Source organism: Nelumbo lutea, chromosome 2 (assembly GCF_056320005.1).
Source record: "Nelumbo lutea isolate HS-2025 chromosome 2, American lotus-T2T, whole genome shotgun sequence".
In the NCBI taxonomy this organism is placed as follows: domain Eukaryota; kingdom Viridiplantae; phylum Streptophyta; class Magnoliopsida; order Proteales; family Nelumbonaceae; genus Nelumbo; species Nelumbo lutea.
In genome coordinates, this window is record NC_142685.1 from 105,842,799 (window position 1) to 105,854,714 (window position 11,916).

At 34.0% G+C, this 11,916-nt stretch overlaps 1 long non-coding RNA gene across 9 annotated transcripts; it reads right to left on the bottom strand.

Annotated features, from left to right (window-relative positions):
- Positions 1-4,867: 4,867 nt before the first annotated feature.
- On the bottom strand, positions 4,868-10,886 carry LOC148872528 (uncharacterized). Of its 9 annotated transcripts, none has more exons than XR_016108180.1 (7): positions 10,441-10,886; positions 10,152-10,222; positions 9,419-9,440; positions 9,184-9,308; positions 7,491-7,590; positions 7,122-7,221; positions 4,868-5,071 (listed from the first exon to the last, which is right to left on the bottom strand). It is a non-coding gene; the product is annotated as an uncharacterized LOC148872528 (long non-coding RNA). The 9 variants fall into 9 exon arrangements; XR_016108188.1 differs by having other exon boundaries at positions 9,184-9,249; positions 9,352-9,440; XR_016108184.1 differs by lacking the exon at positions 9,419-9,440.
- Positions 10,887-11,916: the final 1,030 nt, after the last annotated feature.

The following is an 11,916-nucleotide window of genomic DNA, read 5'->3' on the forward strand; positions in this document are numbered from 1 at the left end:
GGCTGCAAGGAACAATGCCGCACTCTCCTCTCACATGGATCCGGGGAATTAAAACCATTTGCAAACAATTTGAAACCGTACATATATGTATATAAATATATTAATTTTGCAAAATAAAATTCCAACGATTGAAATCAACTGCCGGCAGTTTGGTTTCCATCAGAGAGAGTGCATTCCCGATCATTACCCTTTGTCCGACAAAGTGGCTGATTCTGTCACTATGATCACCCACTCAGATGAATTCTCAAACTGCCCCAATATACCCAGGTTTTGATCCCCGCTAAGGATCTCATTGAATGGCATATCAAAGGCAGCCTGATCCAACACCTAGTGAAATGTCATAATCGAGTCTAGGGGTCAGGTGTAACTTTCCAGTTTTGCCCATCTATCTCCAAGGTCCAGGGCAATACTGGAAATCTGGTCCGGTTCAAGGATTCAAGTAATCCCATACTGCATGTGCCTCGGGTCTTACCCTGGTGGCTGAGACAGGCCATCCCAACACTTGGTGGCACATCAGCATCAGCCTTGATAGGATAAATCTCCCCAGACCTATCCAACGGTTGTGAACATTTAAAACTAACATGAGTCTCTATAAATGTCCAGTTTTAGGGTTTTACACAGAATTAAACCAAACAACATGAATCAAACATGCACTTTATTTATTTCCACTAAATAACAAAAGTACATCAAATCAGATTGAAGCTAAGGGCATACAAAACTGTCTAACAACGTTAGTGCTAGATAGGGCGTTTCCTGGGACAACAACAATCCCTTCTGTTTGGTATAGTGCTCCATATCTTTTTTCAGCATTGGTATCCATTTTAGGAGTCCACATCCAGGGGAATCAATGATATTCAAAAATCCAATTTCGAATTTGATATTCAACATAATTGAATCAAATTCAGATAATTCGAATAATTAATTGGGCAAATTCAGATATCTTATTCATATCGAATTCGAATTTAGATATGACCTTATTTGATTCGATAAATACATGAATTTGATCGATTATTTAATTCTTATATATAATATATAAATATTTTATATAATTTATATATAATAATTAAGTTATATAAATACTTTATATATTTATATACTTTATATCAATAAAATATTTATTTTATATATTTATTAATCATCTAAAATAATTAATTAATTAATCAAATTTGAATTGAAACGAATATTCGAATACTTAATCAGTTTCGAATTTGGATATTAATTTTCAATATCCATCGAATATCGAATTGAATTTGGATATCAGATTTCTAATCGAATTCGAATTTGGATATTACCTTATCCGATTCGAATTTGATCCATTTACACCCCTGTCCACGTCACTGCCACATCATGTCCTCGTTGGCAACAACAAGCTCTAAATTGAGAAAACGTCAAATTCATTGTTTCCCCAAACCATGCCTTCTCAATTTTCAAAGCATGGTTTAGAGCACCATTTTTTATGGAAAAAAGGTTTCAAACATATTACCGTTTTTTGGAGCACCGATTTTTCCACCATAGCGCTAATGTATCACCATTTTCTGGAGTAACAACATTGATGCCAAACACCACTTTGATTCTTCTTTTCATGGTTTCGAAGAAATTCAGCGGAATAGGAACACAAGAACAAGCACAATCATTCCCGTGTCTAGCCTATGTTAGATTAATCAGGAGCAAACACGATTACTCAAAACCATCTTGGTTTTGTTCCAATTAATAAACATTTTGGGATTCGTAGAGGCTATCTCGATTGTGAGTCAAGCCATTAACAGGTGACAGCCCTACATGTGAGCATAGATATGCATAGAAAATGTTAAAATATAATTTTGAGTTAAGAAAAAATAATATCACTAAAGAAACCAATAAATAATTGGTGTTTATTTACGTGGGCATATATAAATGTGGTTTTTTTTTTGCTTCAAACATTTATTTGAAAAACTCTACTTAAACGTTTTTTACTTAAAGGTTTCTTGATTTTGTTGTTTGGTTTGAAATAACTTTAAATGTTTCTTACTCTCCACCCTAGATTAACATCTTATAAAGTATACCACATAAGCATTTCATTTCAAAAGATGTTTGGGCATTATGGGAAACAAGGATTTGACACTTTCCCAAATCTGTCATGCACATTGATCCAAACATTTATGTTTTTTAGTATTTATTTGATAAGTATTGAGACTAAAGAATGGTTTCATGCACAATAAGCGCCAATGCCTATGTGACACTAATGTAGTGGCATTTTTTTATAAACATCAATGGAACCAGACATAGCCATAATGAAAAGTACCATAAAAGATCAACCAAATATGCATTTTTCTTTGATCAAATTTGCTTTAATATGTTTTGAAGTAAAGATATAATCTTTTTAAATTATATGTAGAAATTTTCACCAGAAAAATAATAACACAACTTTTTTGTATGTTTTATCCATATCTTTTCGAAAGAAAAGAAAATTGTTTTTTGAATGGCAAAGTGTGAAACTTCTCTATTGGTAACCACCTGTTTTGCCACGTGGATAGATCTTTAGCCAAGCTAGATTTCTCATCAAATAAGGGCCCACTGCATAGCCACGTATTCAACCAATAACACTCAATGCCAGCAACACATCCCACCTTGTATTATTGTTTTTGTCTCTCCAAGTTTTTATATAAGCATTACCTATAAAATTATGAACCTCTTCGACATGGGTTTGGGTTAATTTTTCTTGGGGTTATAGCAGATAAAGGCAACTTTAGGGCCCTAATATCAATAAAAGTATTACCTTTTAAAAAAAATCAAAAAAAAAATTAACTTTTTTAAAATAATATCAATTAAGGGCAAAAATACTGTTCATCTTCTTCCTTTTGCAATCCATTCACTAGTGCCACCGTTCACTGCCGCCCACCACTACCTCCGGCCACGCCTCCGCCCACCTCCGCCTTCACCTCCAACAACATTGTCGGAGGTGGGTGGAGGCGGCGGTAGTGGTCATTCCTCTGCCTAACGCCGCCATCTCCACCCACCAGCGTCGTTACCGCCTCTACCTCCACCCACCTTTGGCAACGTTGCCGGAGGCGGAGGTGGAGGCGGACGGAGATAGGCTAAGGCGTGGCTGGAGGCGGCAGCGCTGGTGAATGAATTGCAAAAGGAAGAAGATGAAAATTATTTTTGCCCTTAATTGATATTATTTTAAAAAGTTAATTTTTTTTATTTTTTTTTAAGTACTACTTTTATTGATATTAGGGCACAAAAGTTGCCCTAATCTGTTATAACCCCATTTTTCTTTCATAAATAAGGATTTGAATCCCTCTTTATGTATGCATTTGTGATTTTGCTTTGACCCTATGGAGTTTTATTCATGATGGGATCTCGTGCAAATAAAAAAAAAATCTGCATTCTCTCAAAGTAAGGGTATCTAAATTCACATTGAGCCCTATTTATTTTACATACATGTTAGAGAAATATTCTCAACATGCAATTAGATGCCATGTGTAAAGTTTTTGCTTATAGGAGATTTGTGCTCATTCATTAGACCCAATTAGCATGATTAGCCATGGCAAAGATGCACATGTAAAGTTTTGGACTCACAACTACTTTATCGTTTGGCTTGTTTATTTCATTTTTTTAATGTTTTTACCAACAAAATAATAATTTTTGTTGTATTTTTTTATTTTTTTCTTACCATTTTGTTAAAATAAATATTTATTAATCAATACTAATTTATCAATGCTTTTCTAATTTATTTTGGATATAGTGTACAAATTAATCATTTATAATAAATTGTATATACCATTTTACAAATTATTTGAGATGCATGGAATCAAAATGCATGTCCATACCATACCTCACCAACAAAATGCCATTATCGGTGTGACTTAGATTAGTCCACATTGCGTGTTCACAATTCGCAACAATTGTGCACTATTGTATGGTGTGAATTGGTCCCTAGCACAGTGGTGTTATGTGAAACACTCCACGCACACTAATTTTTCATCCACATTATAGAACAACCCCTAAGAAAATCCAATTGGGCCAAAGCATTCGTTTGTGTTATGTTATGCATGTGTTATATATACTACAGGAAAATAGACCTATAGCTACGAACAAAACCGTAACTATAAATCTAAAAAACTGTAGCTATAGACCTATAGCTATGATAAAAAAATAATAGCTACGGATGGTAAAATCTATAGCTAAAACTAACCTATAGCTACGGTCTATGTTTGTGGCAAGCCTAATTCAATAATTATATGTGAGGTTTTAACTACGGTTTTTAAGTTATACGTAATTACAAATTTGACTCTATAGTTATAGTTTGTTTTACAACCGTAGCTAAATGTTACTCTATAGCTATGGTTTTGAGATATCTGCAGCTACCAATATGAATCTACAGCTACGGTTTACTTTGACCATGGCTAAAAAATATAAATATATAGCTATGAATTTAGGTTGTTTGTTGCCGGAACGAAAACCTATATTACAGTTCAAACAAACTGTAGCAAAAAAAATGAATCTATAACTACGCTTTTTAACTATCCATACCTAAAATTGTTAATATATGGTTGATGGCTAGATTCTAAAATTTTTTCATTACTTTTTTAAGCCTTTTTTTTCTGTATAGAATACATGCACAACCAAGGTTCAAAGTATCGTTACATATTGGCCGATACATATCGTTCTGGGACCCTTTCAATACACCCCTACAGTGGGTGTATTGGGGGTCTAACCGGTTCAGGGGGTAGAGGGGTCCTAGATCGTCTCCCCTGAACCAGTTTTGAAAAAAAACAAGTATCGAAATGCCCGACACGCTGATATAAACCCCTACCGGCATATTGGGCGTATCGATATTTTGAACCTTGAGCACAACATATTTCATTCATAATATAAGATGGAATTTGAATGCAAAATTTCAATAAAAGATTATATAATGAAAAAATGAATTACATCTCAAGGTGCTTTAATACATCCATATGTTTAAAATCTATTACAAATTCAAGGTTCTTGAATACATGACACTCAACCCAAAAAAGACAATGTGTAAATTTTGATCAAATTTGTCTTCATCCACATGTGAAGTATCTCCTTTGGCGTGTTTAACCTATAAGAAAATAATAAAAAACTAGTTAGAAATCACATTTTTAGAGATATAAAATCATGCATGAAAATCTAATTATTAATCATTCAATATAAACTTATCTACTTCATTCCAAGCCTAATGTTTAAACAAATCATAAGTGCAAGGACTAAATATAATCACAATAATTATGTATTAAGCAATATAATGGCATGTTAATGTGTATTAATTTTTATTTTTCCAACAAATAATTAAAAGGTTGACCTTCAATAATATTTTTGGTTTAAAACCAATCTTTTTAATCATGAATCTCAGCTTTGTTTTTGTTCCATTTCCTTTGCATCAATGGATGTATACGCCCCTGGGTATCACCTATATCTAGGTCATGTATGAGAATGACTTATTATCAATTTCAATCAGCAATTTTCAACTCCTTGTGTGCAACTGTTTTCAAGTTTTGCTGTATTTTCTTTTCCATTTGTTCTAAGAAAAAAGCAAAATGACAACAGATAGTTGGGGTCAGCATATGGTTATTTTCAGTGTGGATGATCTCCAAGATAAGGCCCATCTGTTGGTGCTCAAAGCCTCAAACCCCAATTCAAGAACAAGAGATCCATAGCAAAAAGTGATAGCAACTTAATAAAAACTTTCTTTAGTAATAGATTTATAGTTATCAAAGGTTATATGATCAAGGGTTTGAATGAATCCCTTAATTTTGATAAAATTAGCTATAGAAATTTGGCCAGATTGCTTTTATTGTTCTTCAGGCTGCTTCAAATTGGCTAGCTATAGCTTCTGAAATTCCTCGAATTAACAATAGCATCTTAATAGGAGTTTACCTTGGGATATCAACCTTTAACACTATATGTGCATATCCAAGTTCCTTACTTACAACCCATCTAGGATTAAAGACTTCAAAACCCTTCTTTTTAGATTTTAACAATTCGATATTCAAAGCTCCAACGCTCTTATTTGACTCAGCTCCTATAGGTTTTGAACTTTTCATGGGTTTGGAAATCTCTTCTCAACACGAAGAAGATGAGGAATTGTTTTATAAGTCTCAAATATTGAATCATATGATATTTATCATTTCAATTAAAGATATTAATAGATTACTTGTTTAAAAAATGGTCTTCTATATCTAGTGTTCCCTACTAGATGCTCTAGCAAAATAGGGGGCATTGAATAGGGGTGGCAACGAGCTGAGCTTTTCACGAGCTGCTCGAGCTCGGCTCAATTTCAGTCGAGCTCGAGCCTAATTAAGTGGCTTGATTATTAAATAAGCCAAGCTCGAGCCTACTAGAGCTCGGCTCGTGAGGCTCGCGAGCCGGCTCAAATATATATATATATATAATATTATAATATTAATTATTATAATTCTTAATTTTTTAAATACAAAATAAAAATATTATATATAATTTTTATTTTTATGATAAAATATAAAATGAGCCAAGCCGAGCCGAGCTCGAGCTTATGAACTCTTGACTCGAGCCGAGCTCAAACTCAAGGTTCTAGCTCGAACCGAGCTCAAGCCTAGTACTATTCGGCTCGGCTCGACTCGAATCCACCCCTAGCATTGAAGAATCAGAAACAATGGGGACTGATACCCAAAGAGGAAAAGTTATATAGGGATAACCAAATACTTGCCAAAAGATTGTTATTAACCTAGACTAACCCACCTTTGAAGGATTAACCATTGAATGCATAAAAATATATTCTGGTTACCATTTAGAAAAGAGGGATTGGCTTATACATTTCTAGGTTGTGAATGAATTTGAGCTAATGGGAATCTAACGAATCACATCTTAGGTGGTTGTTTTGTTTTTTTAGAGACTTGCCTCTCTTCATGTAGTGAGTTATGGTTTGATATCTCTCACGTAACCAAGAAACAAGTTTGGTATTCTTTTTTTATTGGAGAATTTATTAGAGAGTTGAACGTCAAACATTTGTAGGAACAAAGAGTGAATACATGCTTGGTCATAAGGCTGATATAGTTTGGCAAATAAACTTTTTATGCTTATCCCTCCATGTGTCTAATCAAGATTGTAAGAGGTAAAGGATTTTGTCATCATACCCATGTGGAAAATCCCTCATATAAATGAGTCTGCCATTCTATTATTATAAGATTTTGAAAACCACTGGTGTGCTAGCTTATGGGCCACTAGAACAGTAATCTGAAAAGAAGAAAATTAACATTATGAGAATTCAATGAGGTACTTGGCTGGTTGTAGAAAATTAACATTGTCTACAATCTTGTCAAATGATTTGGATGGTTGTAGTCTTTTAGAAATGGAAGAAGATAGAACATCAAACATTTGTAGGAACAAAGAGTGAATACATGCTTGGTCATAAGGCTGATATAGTTTGGAAAATAAACTTTTTATGCTTATCCCTCCATGTGTCTAATCAAGATTGTAAGAGGTAAAGGATTTTGTCAACATACCCATGTAGCAAATCCCTCATATAAATGAGACTGCCATTCTATTATTATAAGATTTTCAAAACCAATGGTGTGCTAGCTTATGGGCCACTAGAACAGTAACCTGAAATGAAGAAAATTAACATTATGAGAATTCAATGAGGTATTTGGCTGGTTGTAGAAAATTAACATTGTCTACAATCTTGTCAAATGATTTGGATGGTTGTAGTCTTTTAGAAATAGAAGATGATAGATATGGAAGGAGAAAATCTAAGTGAAAATTGCCTACAGCCTTGCTAAAGTTAACTTGGCTAGTTGTTGTCCATTACATATTTGAGAGATAAAATAATGAAAGAGAGAAAAGTTGGTTTTGGTCAGCTTACTAAAGCTGGTTTCTTTCACAACTTGTTGTATCCATAATTTTTCTAATTAATGAAATCATTTCAAAGTTGATGATAAAAAAAAAAAACCGCATATAGCCTGGTTGATTACAGGATTCAAAAATTCAATTTTAAAATGCAGTTCATGAGGGCTAATAGCAGCCCCCTTAATTCTAAAATAGGTAGTTAAGGTCACTTATACCCTTATTGAAATTAGACAACGTTAATTATAGGAATTTCAAGGAAGAGATTGCCTACAACTCAGATAATTGAATCAGTTTGATTGTAGAAATTAGAGTCTTCCTCTCCCATATATCAAAGTTTTAGATAGGCCTAGAGCTTCATTAAGTAATGGAACTGACTATCATATTTAAGAATAAGTACATTGTATTTATTTACTAAAATTTCTGTTTCCCCTTCATCCTTCAAAATTTTGAGAGATATTCGATGAAGGATTAAAACTCAAAGACATTTGATAGATCAGAAAATCCCCATTTCATCAAAAAATTCTCAGAAGGAAACTGGATACTCCAAGCTCAAAATAATTAGAAATTTTTCTAAGACCATCGTTCCAAGGTTTGAGACTTTAAGTTTTAACTCCTACTAATATACACATGGCTCCTAGAATGGATACTAATTGGAGGAAGTGTCACCTTCAAGAATGGATACTTTTGAGTTTTTGGCTTGTACCACCCAAATCTCATTTCATTTCCTATAGCTTCATGGCTCCTAGAAAAATATCTTCTTCTTCAATTGATAAGTTCCATATGGGGCCTTTATATGCAATTAACAAGTATTAAGATGAAAAAATCAAGACTATAGAAGGGAACCACACAATAAATTATAAATGCAAAGAAGAGGAAGATTGGTCTCTTTTCCCTTATCCTAAACTAATTTGTATGAGATAATGAAGATAGATAACACACTAGCTCTAGCTTTGATGGTGATATACTACCATTAAAAAACTAACTGCATAAAACAAATCTGACTTAAAGAAAATTATAATATGTTATTATTCAATAGTTTCAATCTAGGGTCATCTACGAAAACACCCCCTATAGTTTCTGTGTAGGTTGCAACAAAATTTGATGCAAATCTAGTTCTTCACCAGTGTTCTAAGACTCTTCTAATTCAGATCAAAGATTGCTAGATCTGGAACCTTTTGACTGAATACCAGAACATTGGTTGGTAGAATCAGAATACTACCAATTGGTAGAATTAGTCATGGAATTCATATGAAAGGCATGAGAAAGAGAAAGTCATGCATGGATCTTATGTGCTTTAACATTTTAGTAAAAATTCTGGGAAACTAGAGATTAAGAAAATGTAGAGATTACCTGCTTTTGAAGCGGTCCAAAACAACATATAAGTATTAGCATTCAATGGTTGGGCCTTCAAGATCACTACATGTGAGTATGAATCCAAAGAGATGAACATTTGCAAAGTTAGTTTCATTAGGTACCTGGAGAAAAAAAGTAAGAACCATCCTTATAATCATTATATACCACTGATAAGAAAGGCGACTAAGGTCCCAATGACCTAACTGCACAATGGATGTAACAACATCTTTACCATAGCTCTTTATGCAAAATCCCTATGAAGAAAAGAGTTAAGAAAATAAAAATATTAGGATAATGTTATTTCCTAGAAGAATAAAGATTGAAAATAGTAATTTGATCTCAACTTAAGGTAAGGCATAGGTTTAGACTATAAAAAATGAGAGTAAGCTTATAATGGTGTCACTTCAGAAAAGTTCTGAGCATGCTATTTTGTCATTTGGCATCAACATCTTTGATCTGCTTTAAATTGATAAAGGTCACAGGTTTATGTCCTCCCAACATCTTTAGTTAGCCTAATGAAAAGAGCAATATTTTACCAAGCATACAGTTGCAGCTATAGAATTACAAAAAAAGAAACTCATTAAATTTTAAGCTCCACTGAAGGAAGCTTTTTATAATTTATATCAATTGCCACAATTGACAATTCAAGAGGCTTTTGATTAGTATCTTCTTGAAGTAACACACTGTGGCAAGTCAACTTTATCATTTTAACTCTAAAATCCCCAAATTAGAAGTTACACCTTAAGCATTCATCTTGGTAGAACATTATAGTAATAGAAATAGACAAAATGTCCATAGAGAGAAATAGCAGGAATTGTGTAAATCCCTAGGAGTAAAGCTTTAGTGAGTTGATCAAGTTGAGACAAATTGTGTCTCAAGAGTTTTATGTTTGTACAGAAATTCCGGATTTCATTACAAAGAAACTCAGGGATCTGGATACTATTAGAATTAATTATGATTCATACCTTGGGCAGGGCTGCGACTTCTTGATCTACCTTTTGTCCTCGGAAATACTTCAACTATCCTTCCCTTGTGACTGAGAAAAGAGAAAAGCAATGCGCAAATCATCCAATATATCCAAATCAAGATGCAAGAACCAACGTTGCAAATTTATTAATTACAGATAAACACCACTACCCCATCCCCCCCGCCCCCAAGCACAAAAAATAAGCGAGAAAAGGTGGGAAATTTCCAAGAAAAAGCATGTAGCTAAGTAAACACTGAAAATGTAAAACTGAGAACAGGGTAACTTACATGGGTTTGGCATTTAGACCGTATTTCACAAATTGAACCATGATTTCTCTGCCATCGACATTTCCTTCCTAAATGCACAAGTGGAGACAAAGAAATGGGGAATAAATTCACCTATATCGTGTTTACTTGTTTGATTGGAAACCTGAAAAATGAAAAGGCCCTAATGATTGACCCGAACTTCTTCCATTGGAATGGAAATCTGAAAATTACTCCCAGCTTGGGAAGATGGGAGGTTTGTTGTGCGCAACCCTCTGTTTGATTCAATCATTTACGATAAAACGGGGGGAGATGTTCCGGCACTGTTAGGGTTTGTTTACAGAGTGTGAGAGAGAGAGGAAGAGAGATGAAACTCGACTATTGGAGAAGAGGGGGAATTTTAAAATTTTCGCGCGTTCATGGATTTTGAGCTATTTTGCACATAAAACTAGGCCTGGCCCGAGTGGGCCGAATTTTAAGCCTACGCCTTATATATATATAAAATACTATATATAATATTTTAATATTTTATATTAAGTGGAATATAATGTATAAGTTTATTTTATATATTTTATAATATAAACTATTACATACATATTATAAATATCATATTACATTTTTTATATATAATAGTGATAACATAGTTTTCAAAACGGTTATTGATCCATATGGTTGGACCGTTCAGCTCGAGAACAGAGGTGTTAGTTTCATTTTGACTATAACCTAAAATTTTGCCCAAAACCATTGACTGATTTGACTTGGACAACGGTTTTGGTCCATTTTATTTTCTTTTTTTATTTTAAATTGTGATGGTTTGATCCATTTAGTATGGACGACCAAACCATTGACCCAGAAATCGATGGCCAAAGTAGTTTTTTTATTTTGGATTGGTTCTTAAAGCCTTGGATGATATAACATATGTACATACATATGAATTATCTATAATATGCATATATTTAAATATATGTGGGTTGGGCCAACTCTGAGGCAAGCTTAAAGAAAATTTTGTGGCCCTAATGTTGGCTCAGGTTGCATAGTAATATTCTATTATAACATATATAGTTTTATTATATTTTTTAACTTTAATATACAAAATAGGATTTAAGGCCAAAAAAAGGTGCTTTTAGTAAAAATAGCAAGATAAGGTGATTTTAGTTAGGAATGGCAACGAGGCGGGGAGTACATTCCCCATCCCTGACCCCGAGCCCCAAATCACCCCCATCCCCGTCCCCAATCCTCGACAGGAAAGGAATCCCTCCTCCATCCCCGACTCCAATGGGGATAGACCCGAATCCCCAAAACTAAAGAGAGAGAGAGAGAGAAGACCGTTGGGACTTAGGAGAGGTTATGTCGATGATGACTGATGAGAGAGAGTTTGAAGGGTGATAGCGACAACAACGATGACGACGACAACGGTCGGCGACAATGATGAAGGTTGATGGTCTGCGAATCGGTGACGAAGATGAAGTCTCTTCCTCAATTCTCTGGCCTCTCCTCTAT